Below are 20,074 nucleotides of genomic sequence, written 5' to 3'. Positions count from 1 at the left end.
ATCATGAATAATGATGAGTTCTGTTGTGTGGGTACTGTGGGAGTCAGCACCAACACAAACAAGAAATAAAAGAAGTTGCGATGGCCGCTGACAGGAATCCAAAATGATCTCTACATGACATTTGCAGATTAAATTAACACTTTATTTCTAAAAAGGAAAGAAGCATAAGCCCTTATGAGGTGGGTTGCTGTGCTTCCTAGGCCTCCTAATTGCAATTAGTTTCATAAATTATCACTACTCGCAGAACACAGACGAAGTATCGTCTTCCTATTAGTACTGATGCTCTCAAAGTCTGCGACCGAATTGGGCGGCTGGTTAAGTCAGCGTTGACAGGGGGCGCTGAACTCTGGAATGGCGTGAGCAAGTGTGAAAGCATCGTTTGTCTTGATTGTCTTCCTGGAGGTTTGCTCTGCCCTCTCTTTCCATTGGCGCACGGGTCATCTCCTTGTTAATGACGGTCGACGGTGCTATGATCGTCGGTGTACAGTGAATGGTTTAGGACTACAGAAGTTCAGTGTAATGACTATATCTGAGTAGAACTGAAATTCCTGTTCATCTAACTGAGTATTTCTTTCAGATAGCTTCTGTAGATTACTGCAGCAGTCCTTTGAATGTATGGTCCATGTTTCATCGAGCTATGTTACTTGGCAGTGATACATCTTGCGAAAGCCACATTCGTCCTTAAGTTCTGCACACCTGTGTATCGATCACCAACCAGATAGGCTAACCACATCTCATCCATATCTGGCACAATATCAGTCATTTCCATAACAGAGAACAATGAACTCAGCAGAAGATATGTAGATAATAGTTTATTTTAGTCAAATGTGAATTTAATGGCACCACTACCATCATCAATTTGTTCATTAACGAAATCAAGAAAATAAATTTCACAGCTGAATCCTAGAAAAACAGAACAATTTATTTACTAGTTTGTGCATAGAAAATGTCAACAACACGCACACTTTCATGATACACAGGAAAAAGACAACTTCCAGTACACAATTCCTGTTTCATTGTGTCTTGCAGATATACGCAAGATGGTTGCTTACAAAACAATGCTGCACAGAGCAACCAAAATAACTCTGATCAAGGGAAACATGGGTAAGGAATAAGACACCATTTTTTGGGTCATCAGTTCTCTGACTGGTTTGATGCGGCGTGCCACGAATTTCTGTCCTGTGCCAACCTCTTCATCTCAGAGTAGCACTTGCAAACGACGTCCTCAATTACTTGCGGAATGTGTTCCAACACTGTCTTCCTCTAGCGTTTTTACCCTCTAAAGCTCTCTTTAATACTATGAAGGTCATTCCCTCATGTCTTAACAGATGACCTATCATCCTGTCCCAACTCCTTGTCAGTGTGTTCCACATATTCCTTTCTTCTCCGATTCTGCGTAGAACTTCCTCATTCCTTACCTTATCAGCCATCCAATTTTCAACATCCGTCTGTAGCACCTCATCCCAAATGATTCGATTTTCTTCTGTTACCGTTTTCTCACAGTCCATGTTTCACCACCATACAATGCTGTACTCCAGACGTACTTTCTCAGAAATTTCTTCCTTAAATTAATGCCTACGTTTGATTCTAATATACTTCTCTTGGCCAAGAATACCCTTTCTGCCATTGCTGGACTGGTTTTTATGTCCGCTTTACTCTGTCCACCATTGGTTATTTTACTACCTAGGTAGCAGAATTCCGTAACTTCATCTCTTTCGTGATCATCAATCCAGATACGTTTCTCGCTGTTCTCATTTCTACTGCTTCTCATTACTTTCGTCTTCCTTCAATTTACTCTCAATCCGTATTCTGTGCTCACTAGATCGTTCATCTCACTCAGCAAATCATGCAATTCTTCTTCACTTTCACCCAGGATAGCAATTTCATCAGCGAATCGTATCAGTGGTGTCCTTTCACTTTGACTGTTAATTCCATTCATAAACATTTCTTTTATTTCCAAGATTGCTTGTTCGATGTATAGATTGAACAGCAGTGGCGAAAGACTACACCACTGTCTTGCACCATTTTTAACCCGAGCTCTCCTTTTTGGTCGTACAATCTTTTTTTACCCTTTTGCCCCTTGTACATATTGTACATCACCCGTCTTTCCCTACAGCTTACTCCAATTTTTCTCACAATATAGAACATGTTGCATCATTTCACATTGTCGAACGCTTTTTCCAGGTCGGCAAATCCTATGAATATGTCCCGATTTTTCTTTACTCTTTCTATCATTATCAACCACAACGTCAGAAATGCCTCTTTTGCGCCTTCACATTTTCTAAAGCCAAAAAATGGTTCAAATGTCTCTGAGCACTATGGAACTTAACTTCGGAGGTCATCAGCCCCCTAGAACCTAACTAACCTAAGGACACCACATACATCCATATTATTCTTGTCAGCAGCTTGGATGCAAGAGCTGTTAAGCTGACTTGTGTGATAATTCTCGCATTTGTCAGCTCTCGCAGTCATCGGGATTGTGTGGATGATATTTTTCCGAAATTCAGGTAGTATGTCGCCGGACTCACACATTCTACACACCAATGTGAACACTCGTTTTGTTTCCACTTCCCCATTGGTCTTAGAAATTGTGGTGGAGTGTTATCTATTCCTTCTGCATTATTTTATATAAAGTCCTCCAAAGAACTATTAAATTCTGTTTGTAATACTGCACAGCCTATCTCTTCTAAATCGACTCCTGTTGCTTCTTCTATCACATGAGCCAAATCTTCTCCCAAATAGAGGTTTCCAGTGTATTCTTTACACTTATCTGCTCTCTCCTCTGCATTTAACACTGGAATAACCGTTGCACTCTCCGTGTTACCACCATTACTTTTAATGTCACCGAAGGTTGTTTTGACTTTGCTTTATGCTGAGTCTGCCCTTCCGACAATAATTTCTTTTTCGATTTCTTCACATTTCTCATGTAGCCATTTCACCTTAACTTCTCTGCACTTCCTCTATAGTTCATTCCCCAGCGACTTGTATTTCTGTTATTCCTGAGTTTCCCGGAATATTTTTGTACTTCCTCCTTTCATCGTTCAACTGAAGTATTTTTTCTGTTACCCATGGTTTCTTCATAGTTACCTTGTTTGTACCAATGTTTTTCTGTACAACTTCTGTGATGGCCTTTTTAGAGATATCCATTCCTCTTCAACTATACTACCTACTGAGCTATTCCTTATTGCTGCATCTATAGCCTTAGAGAACTTCAAGCGTATCTCGTCAATCCTGTGCACTTCCGTATCCCACTTGTTTGCGTATTGATTCTTCCTGACTAAAACTTTAGCCCACTCATCATCAGTACTACACTACTGGGGCCGGCCGGGGAGGCCGAGCGGTTATAGGTGCTACAGTCTGGAGCCGCGCAACCTCTACGGTCGAAGGTTCGAATCCTGCTTCGGACATGGATGTGTGTGATGTCCTTAGGTTAGTTAGGTTTAAGTAGTTCCAAGTTCTAGGGGACTGATACCCTCAGAAGTTAAGTCCCACAGTACTCAGAGCCATTTGAACCATTTGAACACTACTGACCATTAAAATTGCTACATCAAGTAGGAATGCATATGATAAACGGGTATTCATTGGACAAATATAGTATACTAGGACTGACATGTGATGGCATGTTCACGCAATTTGGTGCATAGATCCTGAGAAATTAGTACCCAGAACAACCATCTCTGGCCGTAATAACGGCCTTGATACGCTTTCAATGTGCGTTCACCGCGATGTCGCCTAACACGGATGCTACCATCATTATGGTGTAAGCAGAACCTGGATTCATCAGGAAAAATGACGTTTTGCAATTCGTGCACCCAGCTTCGTCGTTGAGTACACCATCGCAGGCGCTCTTGTCTACATCTACATCTACATCTACATCTACATCCGTACTCCGCAAGCCACCTGACGGTGTGTGGCGGAGGGTACCCTGAGTACCTCTATCGGTTCTCCCTTCTATTCCAGTCTCGTATTGTACGTGGAAAGAAGGATTGTCGGTATGCTTCTGTGTGGGCTCTAATCTCTCTGATTTTATCCTCATGGTCTCTTCGCGAGATATACGTAGGAGGGAGCAATATACTGCTTGACTCTTCGGTGAAGGTATGTTCTCGAAACTTTAACAAAAGCCCGTACCGAGCTACTGAGCGTCTCTCCTGCAGAGTCTTCCACTGGAGTTTATCTATCATCTCCGTAACGCTTTCGCAATTACTAAATGATCCTGTAACGAAGCGCGCTGCTCTCCGTTGGATCTTCTCTATCTCTTCTATCAACCCTACCTGGTGCGGATCCCACACTGCTGAGCAGTATTCAAGCATTGGGCGAACAAGCGTACTGTAACCTACTTCCTTTGTTGTCGGATTGCATTTCCTTAGGATTCTTCCAATGAATCTCAGTCTGGCATCTGCTTTACCGACGATCAACTTTATATGATCATTCCATTTTAAATCACCCCTAATGCGTACTCCCAGATAATTTATGGAATTAACTGCTTCCAGTTGCTGACCTGCTATTTTGTAGCTAAATGATAAGGGACCTATCTTTCTATGTATTCGCATCACATTACACTTCTCTACATTGAGATTCAATTGCCATTCCGTGCACCATGCGTCAATTCGCTGCAGATCCTCCTGCATTTCAGTACAATTTTCCATTGTTGCAACCTCTCGATACACCACAGCATCATCTGCAAAAAGCCTCAGTGAACTTCCGATGTCATCCACCAGGTCATTTATGTATATTGTGAATAGCAACGGTCCTATGACACTCCCCTGCGGCACACCTGAAATCACTCTTACTTCGGAAGACTTCTCTCCATTGAGAATGACATGCTGCGTTCTGTTATCTAAGAACTCCTCTATCCAATCACACAATTGATCTGATAGTCCGTATGCTCTTACTTTGTTCATTAAACGACTGTGGGGAACTGTGTCAAACGCCTTGCGGAAGTCAAGAAACACGGCATCTACCTGTGAACCCATGTCTAAGGCCCTCTGAGTCTCGTGGACGAATAGCGCGAGCTGGGTTTCACACGACCGTCTTTTTCGAAACCCATGCTGATTCCTACAGAGTAGATTTCTAGTCTCCAGAAAAGACATTATACTCGAACATAATACGTGTTCCAAAATTCTACAACTGATCGACGTTAGAGATATAGGTCTATAGTTCTGCACATCTGTTCGACGTCCCTTCTTGAGAACGGGGATGACCTGTGCCCTTTTCCAATCCTTTGGAACGCTTCGCTCTTCTAGAGACCTACGGTACACCGCTGCAAGAAGGGGGGCAAGTTCCTTCGCGTACTCTGTGTAAAATCGAACTGGTATCCCATCAGGACCAGCGGCCTTTCCTCTTTTGAGCGATTTTAATTGTTTCTCTATCCCTCTGTCGTCTGCTTCGATATCTACCATTTTGTCAACTGTGCGACAATCTAGAGAAGGAAGCACAGTGCAGTCTTCCTCTGTGAAACAGCTTTGGAAGAAGACATTTAGTAATTCGGCCTTTAGTCTGTCATCCTCTGTTTCAGTACCATTTTGGTCACAGAGTGTCTGGACATTTTGTTTTGATCCACCTACCGCTTTGACATAGGACCAAAATTTCTTAGGATTTTCTGCCAAGTCAGTACATAGAACGTTACTTTCGAATTCATTGAAAGCCTCTCGCATAGCCCTCCTCACACTACATTTCGCTTCGCGTAATTTTTGTTTGTCTGCAAGGCTTTGGCTATGTTTATGTTTGCTGTGAAGTTCCCTTTGCTTCCGCAGCAGTTTTCTAACTCGGTTGTTGTACCACGGTGGCTCTTTTCCATCTCTTACGATCTTGCTTGGCACATACTCATCTAACGCATATTGTACCATGGTTTTGAACTTTGTCCACTGATCGTCAACACTATCTGCACTTGAGATAAAACTTTTGTGTTGAGCCGTCAGGTACTCTGTAATCTGCTTTTTGTCACTTTTGCTAAACAGAAAAATCTTCCTACCTTTTTTAATATTTCTATTTACGGCTGAAATCATCGACGCAGTAACCGCTTTATGATCGCTGATTCCCTGTTCTGCATTAACTGATTCAAATAGTTCGGGTCTGTTTGTCACCAGAAGGTCTAATATATTATCGCCACGAGTCGGTTTTCTGTTTAACTGCTCAAGGTAGTTTTCAGATAAAGCACTTAAAAATATTTCACTGGATTCTTTGTCCCTGCCACCCGTTATGAACGTTTGAGTCTCCCAGTCTATATCCGGCAAATTAAAATCTCCACCCAGAACTATAACATGGTGGGGAAATCTACTCGAAATATTTTCCAAATTATTCTTCAGGTGCTGAGCCACAACAGCTGCTGAGCCCGGGGGCCTATAGTGACATCCAATTACCATGTCTGAGCCTGCTTTAACCGTGACCTTCACCCAAATCATTTCACAATTCGAATCTCCGTCAATTTCCTTCGATACTATTGCACTTCTTATCGCTATAAACACGCCTCCCCCTTCACTGTCCAGCCTATCTCTGCGGTATACATTCCAATCAGAGTTTAGGATTTCATTACTGTTTACGTCTGGTTTCAGCCAACTTTCTGTTCCTAGTACTATATGGGCGTTGTGACCGTTTATTAATGAGAGCAGTTCTGGGACCTTTCTATAGACGCTTCTGCAGTTTACTATTAGCACATTAATATTGTTATTCCTTGTTGCATTTTGCCTACTCCTGCCTTGCCGCGTCTCAGGAGGCGTCTTGTCGGGCCTAGGGAGGGAATTCTCTAACCTAAAAAAACCCCATGTGCACTCCACACGTACTCCGCTACCCTCGTAGCCGCTTCCGGCGTGTAGTGCACGCCTGACCTATTCAGGGGGACCCTACATTTCTCTACCCGATAGCGGAGGTCGAGAAATTTGCACCCCAGCTCTCCGCAGAATCGTCTGAGCCTCTGGTTTAAGCCTTCCACTCGGCTCCAAACCAGAGGACCGCGATCGGTTCTCGGAACGATACTACAAATAGTTAGCTCTGATTCCACCCCGCGAGCGAGGCTTTCCACCTTCACCAACTCCGCCAACCGCCTGTACGAACTGAGGATGACCTCTGAACCCAGACGGCAAGAGTCATTGGTGCCGACATGAGCAACAATTTGCAGTCGGGTGCACCCAGTGCTCTCTATCGCCGCCGGTAGGGCCTCCTCCACATCTCGGATGAGACCCCCCGGCAAGCAGACAGAGTGAACACTGGCCTTCTTCCCCGACCTTTCCGCTATTTCCCTAAGGGGCTCCATCACCCGCCTAACGTTGGAGCTCCCAATAACTAATAAACCCCTCCCCCCGTGTGCCTGCTCGGACCTTGTCTGTGATGCAGCGTCAAGGGTAACCGCAGCCATGGTCTCCGAGCTGATAGTCCATGCTGCTGCTAACGTCATCGTACTGTTCGTGCAGATGGTTGTTGTCTTGCAAACGTCCCCATCTGTTGACTCAGGGATCGAGACGTGGGCGCACGATCCCTTACAAAAAATGTTCAAATGTGTGTGAAATCTTATGGGACTTAACTGCTAAGGTCCCTAAGCTTACACACTACTAAACTTAAATTATCCTAAGGACAAACACATGCCCGAAGGAGGACTCGAACCTCCACCGGAAACGATCCGTTACAGCCATGCTGATAAAACGCCTACCATCTCGACTGTGAGTGATACGTGGCAGTTGGGATCCAGCATGGCGTTCCGTATTACCCTCCTGAACCCACCGATTACATATGCTGCTAACACTCATTGGATCTCGACCAACGCGAGCAGCAATGTCGTGATACGATAAAACGCAATCGCAGTAGGCTACAATCCGACCTTTATCAAAGTTCGAAACGTGATGGTACGCATTTCTCCTCCATACACGAGGCATGACAACAACGTTTCACCAGGCAACGCCGGTCAACAACTGTTTGTGTATGAGAAATCGGCTGGAAACTTTCCTGATGTCAGCACGTTGTGTGTGTCGCCACCGGCGCCAACCTTGTGTGACTGCTCTGAAAAGCTAATCATTTGCATATCACAGCATCTTCTTCCTGTTGGTTACATTTCGCGTCTGCAGCACATCGTCTTCGTAGTGTAGCAATTTTAAAGGCCAGTAGTATATATTCATCACTAAGCAAAATGTATTGGCTAGTGACATGCTCAGCTCGCTGATAGCCACAGTAAAATGCAAAGAGCAAAGGGAAATAAATTTTTCCCTCCTTAGAAGGAACTAATAATAGAATCAAAATGTGTTGTCAGAATACACTACCGCTTTTTCTCGGAAAACAGTGAACATACTTAAGTCACATACAGTGAAATAAGCTTTCTCCACGAGCAACAAACTGCAACATAAATTAGTTCACATATTAAACAATGAAAAATTCTCAAATTCAGAAATACAGGAAGTCAAGCTACTACATAACACAGATTGGCACGAACTTTCATACTAGATACATTAACACATCAACACTTACGAATATAATGAGTCACATAATGAATTCACGAAATCAGCAGTAGTGTCACACGATGTTCTGCCTTCATTAAGCTGTCGCACCCACGAACGCACTTTCGACACATCCATAACTCCATCACCACATGTCTCCTTCAACTGTCGATAAATTTCAATTGGTTTCACACCACGCAAATTCAGAAAACGAATGATTGCACGCTGTTCAAGTAAGAAAAACGTCGCCATTTTAAGTATTTAAAACTTCTCATTCTCGACGCTGGCGGTAAAATTCCATCTACCGTACAGTGCTGCCATCTCTGACAATGACCGCGGTCTCATTTTAAAACAATGCGCATGTGTCTATCTCTTTCCAGTCCGGAGGAAAAAATCGAAAGCCTTAGAACTTGAATGCACCTCGTAGAAGATTATCCCTTCCAACCCTCCGTCGCGGTCACTGCGCTCTGGGAGTACAACAATTAACTTTCTTCAATAAGTACAAAAAATGTTTAAGGAAGATGAGATTAGTGTTTAACGTCCCGTCGACTACGAGATCATTAGAAACTGAGCACAAGTTCAGAATAGGGAAGGAAGGGAAGCAAATAGGCAGTACCTTTTCACAGAATCCATCCCGGCATTTGCCTAAAACGATTTGTGAAAATCACGGAAAACCTAAATCATGATGGCTGGACCCGGGTTTGAACCGTCGTCCTCCAGAATGTGAGTGCAGTGTGCCAACCACTTAGCCACTTCTCTCCGTAAAATGTATATATCAGAATAAAAAGCGTAACCAAAATTTAAAAGCCAGCAACAGTAACCATAAGGCAAAATTTATAGGTGCCAACTTTATATAAATAATGTAATCTGCAGGAAGTGTAACACCCCTAACTACATTCAAACTCTTTCTGAAACTACATTTTCATATCTTCGCACCTATTTTTATTTCCCCAACAAACGTTTGAGCGATGGTTTGTAGGTATCTAAGGAGATTTGAATATTATGAAGAAGGCACAGTACCTGTCAATATTTATTGTGTTCGATTTCCAGATTGCAATATAACCTCAAAAAGACGAGTACAGATCAAGACAGGGAGAATAACGTGCAACAAACATTACACAGAACACTTACGAGTAAGTATCTGTATTTGACAATGAGAATAATTCTCGAAACGTGTCGCGCTCGCAGGTTCGAATCCTGCCTCGGGCATGGACGTGTATGATGTCCTTAGGTCAGTTAGGTCTAAGTAGTTCTGAGTTCTAGGGGACTGATGACCTCAGATGTTAAGTCCCATAGTGCTCAGAGCCATTTGAACAATTTTTGCTACTGGTATCTCACTGATTAAGCTTAAGACATTTTGTTATCACACAAAGCGCTTACCAGAAGTTGCTCTAGAGGAATGAGCCCATCTGAATGTGACACCATATGTCACTTTGCCTTCATTTATTTACATTTCTCAAGATTAGTCAAATTACTTTGTTTTATGTTTTCTTCACATGTTGACATAAAGAATGTTTGTTTCCAACACTTGTTGTTCATCTACGTGGCACTTTCATTTTTATTTTTCGTAGTCTTGTACCAGTTACCCATTAATTATCCTATGTATAGAGCTATTTATGAAATATTTTATACTCATATGCGGTGGTATTAAAACTGATTCAGTGATCTGTGTATGAACAATTGCTTTCGCCTCTGGGTTTATCTTGTTTTCTATGTAATACACATACCAGAGATGAGAGAGAGTAATCACTCAGTAGTCTTTGATACAAGCAAGAACGACCAAGGCATTCGCCAAGCTGTAACGCGTCGATAGCTGAGATAAGGATACTGACTTCGAAACAATTTTCTGATGCAGTATCTTAAGATCTATGTTGGTGAATGAGTGTCTAGTCTTACTTCACGTCTGCTGCAATGACTTAGTTTTTCATTTGTTTAGTGTGTGATAACTGATGTGGTAAGTATAGCATGAAAGTTCCTGTCATTCTGTCCTATGAAGGAGCTTGAACTATTCTTGCATGTGATTCCGTATGTTTTTCTTTTTTATTGTTAATGCCAATTAATATCCGTTGTAGTTTGTTGATTGTAGACAAGGTTACTTTCATTTCGTATAAACTAAGCAGATGTGCTACTTTAGGGAATGATAGCTCAAGCTAGACGCATGCGATGTTCTATGTCTTATATCGTTACGGAATTCAGTATTTCGATATTCACAGTGTCAAGAGAGTGCTCAGAATAGCGGAAAGTTTAACGACCGAGAACATAGGCGTCTGTGTGAAGCTTTCAGCGCTAATAGACACGCAACACTGCGTGAAATAACAGCAGAAGTTAATTTATCCGTTAGGACAAAGCGAAGAAATCTGGCTTTAATGGACGATGGCAGCAGACGATCAACGCGAGTGTCTTTACCAACACCACGAAATCGAATGCAGCGCCTCTCTTAGGCTTGTGCCCATATCGGTTGGACCGTAGAGTTGATGGTAGCGTTCGAATGTGACACAGACCCCACGAAATCGTGGACCCAAGTTGTCCACAAGGCACTGTGCAAGCTGATGGTGGCCCCATCATAATGTGGGGTGTGTTTACATGGAATGAATTGGGTTCAAAAAATGGTTCAAATGGCTCTGAGCACTATGGGACTTAACATCTATGGTCATCAGTCCCCTAGAACTTAGAACTACTTAAACCTAACTAACCTAAGGACAGGACACAACACCCAGTCATCACGAGGCAGAGAAACTCCCTGACCCCGCCGGGATGAATTGGGTCTTCTGGTCTAACTGAAAAGAACACTGACTGGAAATGATTATGTTCGGCCATTCACGAACGACTACGGAATGCTTATGGATGACAATGTGCAATGTAACTGCGCCACAGATGTTCGCGATTGGTCTGAAGAACATTCTGGACAAGTCGAGCGAATGATTTGTCTACCCAAATCACCCGACAGGAATCCCATCGAACGATTATGAGACATAATCCACAGCTCAGTTCGTGCACAACACAGTGCATCGGCAAAAAGTTCACAATTGTGGATGTCTGTAGAGGCAGCGTGGATTAATTTTTCTGCAGGAGACTTTCAACAGTTTGTAGACTCCATGCCACGTAGATCTGCTGCACTACGCCGGACAAAAATAGGTCCGATGCGATATCCCCTCATGGTAATTCATCTCCCTTCACCCCCCCCCCCCGGATCACTCTTTGTTCAAAGGAATTTTATTTGCTCTGTGTACCACTTTTTGTATGCAGCCATCTTGTGTGTTCATGCGTGACTGACATTATGTGACAGGGACTGCGGGTTGATAGTTGTCTTTTTTTCTGCGCATGTCGAAAGTGTGACGGTTTTTGTCATTTTAATGCACTTATATAAGAAAAGGCCATCAGTCTATAGGTAGGTTCTCTCTTCAACGCAGATGTCTACGAACAATGATGTGAACGTGGCGAAGTCGATGTCAGTGAAACCGATAGATCTGTTAGGACTTGTGCAATTGGAGAAACGCAACAAATTTGCTATAGTTGAGCACCAGCAGGACTATGTCCGAACTACTAATTTTCTGTGGCTCTGAGTACTTGCTCGCAGCCGTGGATACGAGAGCTAAAAGTAAGAGAGGCTAATCGAAATAATTAAACGCCCGAAGAACACGAACAGGTGGAATGGCTGCAAGCTAACGACGGCCTGGCTGTCAGTGTTGCCAATCCATCGGGCTGCTTATGTTCGGCAACTAGCAGCTTCACATGGCAGTATAAACAAGCGGCCACGTGAGAACTGCTATGCGGCATGAACATCTAGCTGCACAAAAACACTACCTCAGAGTACAAGCTACCAATTTACTGTTACTAGTCAATCACCTGCCAGAATAGCACAGGTAGCAGCCTACCACACAAATACCGCTCCATAGCAATCTTTACTGGTAATTGTCCACCTACATAATGTGACGTCCGTAGCTACCTAACAACCGAAATCGGTTAGTAGGCAAAGAACATCAGCAGAATTCACCAGCCATCCTGAAGAAGACCCCTGCAAGTAGGTCGAACTGTCCGAACTTTTGATGTTTCAGTGTTCCATAATGAAGCGACCTAATATCCAAAATGAGTTTATTCAAACTTTCACTGGCCATGGGACCCTAACAACTAAAGAAAGTCGCTGTTCCTTTCGTTGCTTACCTTACAACTGGTGTAATGTAGTGGAACCTATGGCTGAATGGGGTTCAAAATGGTTCAAATGGCTCTGAGCACTATGCGACTTAACGTCTGAGGTCATCAGTCTCCTAGAACTTAGAACTAATTAAACCTAACTAACCTAAGGACATCACACGCATCCATGCTGGAGGCAGGATTCGAACCTGCGACCGTAGCGGTCGCTCGGCTCCAGACTGTAGCACCTATAACAGCACGGCCACTCCGGCAGGCGCAGAATGGGGTATTTAATGTTTAAAAATACTTTTGGGGCACAATAAAATTATAAGCCATTACAGTGGTTCAGATCTCTTTATTAGACTGTGGGGAAGAGTGTTTCTCATCCAAAAATTATTCGTAAATCATAACAGCTTATACATGTGACAACGAAGTCTTTAGTGACAGCACTGTTGTATAAAACATTCTCGGAATTCTTGTCGCATCAGTTCAGAGTAAACCTCGAACATTCGCCGATTACCTCCATTGTCATTGTCAGGAGCAAGTGACTGTTGAAACTGCTGCTGTAGTGGCCTACACAGCTTGTATATATTTCAATCACAAAAATTAGCTGTAAATAGGGTATATGGTATTAATGTTTACATAGGGTGCATAAATTGACAATCTAGTTCTCACTGCACTGCTCACGACTTACGAGCCCCCTTGAGACGTACGCTCCATCGGATCCAACACTCCTTAGTGTAGACAAGACAGTACATGCATTCATCGGCTTCTAATTTCAGACTACCACTGGATGATTTCGGCTGCCTTAATTTCGAGGATGTTTGGAAGTTTTAACCACTCTTCTTAGTTATTTTCGATTCAGTTGCAGCTTTGTTTTTTGCTTTCTTTCGACATTAACTGGACTAATTCAAGCCGCCTATTTTGCAGACTTTTGTAGCTTTATTGTCGTCTCCGTTTTTCATTGGTCTGGTTTAATCATATGCGTTTTATACGAAGATGTCTAAATAGCTTTCTTGCCTCTGTTTTCTGTTATGCGATTGTTTTTGTGTGGTTCTTTTGGAATGGTTATATGGACTCTGAACCGCGAATCCTAGAAGCTACCCTCTGGAGATATCGCTGCTCCACAAGGAGAGACTTTCATTGAGTGTGGTGTAGGAGTTGACCCCTGTGATGGAGTTTCCAATCCAGGTGTGCGACACGAATGTCGCAGCACTGCTAAAGTTTTCTTCGGATTTTGCAGCTCAATATCAGTGGTTGCTGATAGCCGGAAATCTTCAGCTCTGTAGGCATTCTTGTCAACAGTCCAAATTCCACATATTCAAAAGCCATTAATAGCATGTAACATCACTGTTGACTGCATGTATACATTGCCAGACAAGGTCGCAATCTGAAACAGTGTGATAACTTTTCCAGGATTACATCTCAGCCATTTACGAATTTCATCCTTATAAGCTAATGGGTTTCACGTAGATTACATCCAATGGCTGCAGTCTGTTGTGTGGCGGCAAACACAAAAGTATAGCCCCGTTATCAGTTGCTAGATCAATTAGTTCCAAACTTTTGGTGTGAGTCGAATGTCTGTCCAGAATAAGAAGTGCGGTAACATTTGAACCTCGGGGTCTCGGTAACGTATAATCATATCGAGAAACGTTTCCAAGTTCTCCCGAGAATGTCGTCTTCAGAACATATGATAAAAATTCCAACGATTTGCCACGAATAGAAACTATAGAATTGGCCACCTCCACAAGTGGCACTTTCCCTACCCAAAAAATTATGGTTTTCCGGGGTTTTCTCAGGAACCGCCAATGAACAAATGGTGTTTTTATAAGTAGCCTGGGTCCACCCTTGACCGCATCTAATGCAAAACCCACTATCTCATTCTCGGCTGGAGAAAATGTGTAATATTTAAACTTTTACCATGTACTGTAAGGTAATTACAGTATCCCTTTCTTCTGATAGATACAAAAATGGTCGCAAGGGCAAGGGCTATACAAAATCCTAGAACCATTACCTCTGGGGTTGGTAGAACCCGACATATGACTGCCTCAGTTATCATACTTTCGAGAGTGGTATTTTGGAACATATTAGTTCTGTACACTGCTACGCACGAACCGATGGACGTTTGATTGCGGTTACACTGAGAATGGGTTCATAGCTACTTTAAACGACCCACTCATACACATCCTAAACAAAGGCTTCATTTTACAACTGCCATTCTGAAGTCAGATTGCATGTCGCACTAATCAGTTTGTGCATGTATAATGAAATCCAGTGATTCAGCACTGAATGTTGGCAGTACATCTCCCCTTCTCTACTTCCCTGCCTCTCTTGTCATGGAATTCAGTGAGTACTGGAATCTCTGTAGACTGGACAAAACGTGAAGTGATTAACATTCAATATCGTTAATTAGAAGCTCTAGAGCACTTAATTACAGCACTCCCTTTCGCAAATATCTGAATACGTCTCCATTTCAGCACGTAACTACCATTATAATATATTCTACACACTTGTTGATACGTTCATATAAATTTAGAAATTTAACTTATTATTGGACATTCGTACGTAATTCCAGAACGTCTCTTTCGTCTTACTGCAGAACAGCCTGTGTGGGACAGTTTGCCAGATCATGTAGCGTAAACAACCAACCAACCAAAATATCAATTACTACAGCTGCGTGGAATTGGAATAAGATTGGAAGAACTCCGACAGCAGACTGCTTTATTCACAGAAGTGCCTAAGTCTATTTAGAAACACAGTTTTCAATAATTCATGTTGAAATTTTTAGAAGTTTCTTTTCCTGAACTACACAGCCTTGAAAATACGTGCTTGGCAACATGTAGGATTACATCACTGTTTTAATATTATCAAACATTTTTGAAATATACTTCAAAGATGATTTCGATTTTTTAAAATTTGTACAATGACCTCCAGAAGATTTCGAATTGGAAGTGTTCTATTTTAGAATAATGATATTGGACGATCTGAATTTTGAAATCCTTACTAGCTATGTTGGAGAAGTTATGAACACTAGACGAATAGAACACAAGATTGAATCGTGTACAAAAAATTTAACAAATAAAAAATTATAAATCAATCTCCAATGAAAGCAAATACCAACAGATAGAAATGAAACAGCCAAATCTTACTTTGTAGAGTTTCGGCCTGTCAGTATGTAAAATGGTGATTCGCTCTACTGTGGCAATATGTGTAACCTCAAAGCGATTACATAGTGTGAAAATTCAGCAAGAAATAGTGCAAGAACGATATTCAATAATTTAATGATTTTCAGTGTTCAGTGCCTAAGCGTAAGACGGCATTTACAAAATCTCGAGTGAAAGCAGAGAGAGAGTGGTAAGAAGGTAAGAAAAAATGAACTAGAAGACAGTAGGAAAAGTAAATTGCTTCCGAATAGAAACGTGTTCAATGAATTAAAGGGATTCAAAGTGATATAATAATTTCATATAGTTGCACTTTTGGCATTATTGGTGACTAAAGCGTAAGAAAAGGAAGGAAATAATTTGTTTCCTATATGCATGAAAATAAAATCTTGTAATTCTGCGAATGACTTCCAGTACGACATAAAAGTGTGGAGATATTCGTAAAAAAGGAATACATGTACATGGACATCTACACGTGTATTTCGCAACCTATTTTGGGGTTTCTTGTGGAGAATACTTTCTACATTATGTTCAATTGCTGCATCCCTTAGTTCTCTCCCCCCCCTCCCCACCCCCTCCTACCCAAACCCATAACTGCATCACTCTAAAACTGTCTGCGAGAAGAGCATTTTTTGGCGTGTGAGCTCGAATGTCCCTAATAATTTTACTGTAATGTTCTTTCCACGAAATACGCATAATGGAAGAAATATGTTAGTTGAATAATATTCTGGCTGATTCTTTAAGAATTTTAACAGTATACCGGCCTATAATGGACAATACCTCTCTTGAACTGTCTGCCAATGTAGTTGGATGAGCATCTCTGTGAAACCTTCCAGATTACAAAATGAATCTGTGAGGTAACGTGCTGCCCTTCTTTGTATTTTCTCTACATTTTCTGTCAATCGTATATGGTATGTGGTGGGAGCAGGAGAAACTTTTTCTCTCGTAATAACTGTAGCGTTTTTCAGTGCTCTGGAAGAAGTCTCATCAAACTGGAAAACATGAAATATTAGTTCACTTTATTACAGGAATGGATAAAACATTTATTTACCTTTTACATACATCTTTGCCACAAGATTAATGGACAATTTAAAGCTTTCATTGACTAGCAAAGCACTACTTCATGTACTTATTACCAAACTGCTGTTTTCCAGCACAAAATGCAAAATTTAAGAAAACTCATTTCATCAGATGCTTCAACTGTCACTGTCCTACACCATGATGTTAACTGCTGTAGCTTAAGTCTGGAACAGGCCTGAACTCTTGTAAGCTCAACACCATATTGACCTCAGTGGGAGGCCACTGGTGTGTTGCGGGAGAGGCGCGGTCTTCAGCGGCGCCTCCCACACGTCGTTGCAGATTGCAGCTAGCCCTCGCTAATGTCTGTGGTATCGGTATGCATTCCCGAGTTTGGGGTGGCACCGCGATCTCTAGACGAAACCACGTTGCGGATTCCTTACTGAAGAGCACTATTTAACTACTGGCCGATCGAGGGTTTCCCAAACTAATGTCCTTCGTGGGTCGGTTTCAAATCCTAAGATTTCTTCCAATGAATTTCCTTCTGTCACCTGCTTTAACTCCGATTAGTTTGATGTGAGTGTTCCACTTTAAATCTCTATGCGCGCATATCCCAAGATATTTAGTGTGCACAAATGATTTCAGTTGTTGTTCTGCAATTGTATTCTCCTATATTAATTGGTCTCTCTATTTGTACACAATACCTTACATTTGTTTATGTTCAAGGTAACCGCCACACCGCACTGAGCGCCGGTACTTTGCCGGTCTTCCCGAATTGCGGTAAACTTTTCTAGCATTGTGCTTCATTTTAAATGGGAACATAATTTATTGTGCAATATATTTATCCTGAAGCATTCCAATATTTTATTTTCGTTAACCAAATATCCCTTACTTTTACCAGCACGACACTAGCGTTCAGCTGCACCTGGTCCTGTACATAATGTTCTAGTAACAGCTCATTATGATGACCCTGAAGTGATTCGGAAACTAGCTAATAGCACAATTAATCTATCAAATTAAAAAAGATATTGCCTGCATACTATAACTACAAAAACCGCCAATTTAAACCACAGTTGGAGTTCATCATCCACAGTGGATACAATGAATGCCGTTGTCTGATGCGTACGAAATCTAAATAATGCTGGTTGGTTTATTCACGTGCTCAGCGAGCAGTTATTTTCTACTCCAACCGACAGCAACTAAGTACCTGTTACCCTCGGCACTCCTTCTTACCCTAGACTGACAGCCTTTAAACTGCCGGTATAATATTATCATCATTATCATTTATGCTGAGTTAGGAGCTTATTTCCACCAACTACTGACTATGTTTTTTCCAGTAATTAACATATTCCCTAAGTTTTTACAGGCAGCCATGGTCTAGGGGTAATCAAACAGCTTTCGGTCCCGGGTTCTAACACCGCCACCACTTAAGATTTGAATAAATATCTTTAGCAACGGCGGCAGAAGACTTCCACAGTAAGAAGCCACCCTCACCAACCTTATTCAGCCAACGGCCTTCTCAAATAGAGTAGACAGACGTTCCAGGGATTTTCTTGCCCTTAGTGTAAAGGAGGAAGGATCAGCAATAATCAACGACATGAGCCTACAGAAAGCTATGAAAACCAGTGCATTAAAGACACATAATGTGTATGTGTTTCCACAGGACATGTGGTCTGTAATTGAAAAATTGTCATGATGATATCTCCGTGGTCAAAACATTCCGGACTATCCCCCTTCAGGATCAACACGAGATGACGACGAGAACAAGATTGAATAACCAACAAAAGGATAACGTTCTACGAGTTGGGATGTGAAATGTCAGGAGGAAGCGGAGAAGGGAAATGCTAAGGCTCAATCTAGATACAGTGGGCGTCAGTGAAGTGAAATGGAGAGAAGGGAATGAATTCTGGTCAGACGAGTATAGTGTAACATCAACAGCATCAGAAAATAGCAGAATAGGAGTAGGATTCGTTACGAATGGGAAGGTAGGTCAGAGAGTGAGTTACTGTGAACCGTTCAGCGATAAGTTTTTCTCATCATAATTGACAGCAAACAAAAACCGAAAACGATAGTTGAGGTATACTTGCCGAAATCGTGGGCAGAAGATGAAGAGATAGAGAAAGTACGTGAGAATACTGAACGGATAATTCAGTTCGTAAAGTAAGATGAAGAAATAATAGTTATGGGGAGTTGGAATGCAGATTTAGGGGAGCGAGTAGACGAAAGGGCTATGGAGAATATGTTCTTGGTATTAGGAACCAGAAAGGATAATTAAGTTCTGTAATAAATTTCAGCTAGTAATAGCGAATGCTCTATTCGACAATCACAAGAGGAGCGATATACTTGGAAAAGGCCGGTAAATAGAGAAATTTCAGATTACATCATGATCAGGCAGATCCGAAATCAGATAATGGAATGTAAGGCGTAAACACGAGCAGAAATATACAAAGATAACCATTCAGTAGTAATGAAGTGTAAGCCGAAGTTTAACAGTGTGGGAGAACTACTTCAGATATGAGTGGGACATGGAAGCACTAAGGAACAGAGAGAGACGCATGAATCAGCGAGAATTCCAGTGTTAAATGCAGAGGATAGAGTGGATAGATGCAAAGAATATACTGAAAGGTTCTACGAAGGGGAAGACTTGTCAGATGACGTGATGGAAGAGAATATATAAAGGAGTCAGGGGATCCGGTACTAGAATCAGGATTAGAAGAGCTTTGGAAGACTTAATATGGAGTAAGACAGAAGGGAGAGATAACACTCTATCAGAATTTCTAAAATCGTTGGGGGAAGTAGAAACAAAACGGCTGTTCACCTTGGGGTGTAGAATGTATGTGTCTAGAGATATAATATGCGACATTCGGAAAAACGTCATCCACACAATTCCGAAGATAACAACAGCCGACATGTGCAACAATTGTTGCATTATCAGCTTAACATCTCGTGTACGCTAGGTGCTGACAGGGAAAGTATACAAAGGAATGGAAAAACTAAGGATTTGGTGGATGACAATCAGTTTGGCCTTAGGAAAGCTAAAGGCTCCATAGAGGCATTTCTATTGTAGCGATTGATAATGGAAGCAAGAATAAGGAAAATTCAACAGATTTTCATAAAATCTGGCGACCTGGAAAAAGCGTTCGAGAATGTAAAATGGTATAGTATGTTGAAATTTTGATAAAAGTAGGAGTAAGCTGGAAAGACGGGTAATATGTAATATGCAGAAGGATCGAGAGGGAAGAGTAAGCAATGAGAGAGAAAAACAAAGAACAAAGTTTCCAGAATGAGATTTTCACTCTGCAGCGCAGTGTGCGCTGATATGAAACTTCCTGTCATATTAAAGCT

The sequence above is a fragment of the Schistocerca gregaria genome, chromosome 2, assembly GCF_023897955.1.
Source record: "Schistocerca gregaria isolate iqSchGreg1 chromosome 2, iqSchGreg1.2, whole genome shotgun sequence".
Classification (NCBI taxonomy): domain Eukaryota; kingdom Metazoa; phylum Arthropoda; class Insecta; order Orthoptera; family Acrididae; genus Schistocerca; species Schistocerca gregaria.
Note: the sequence above shows the minus strand (reverse complement) of the source record.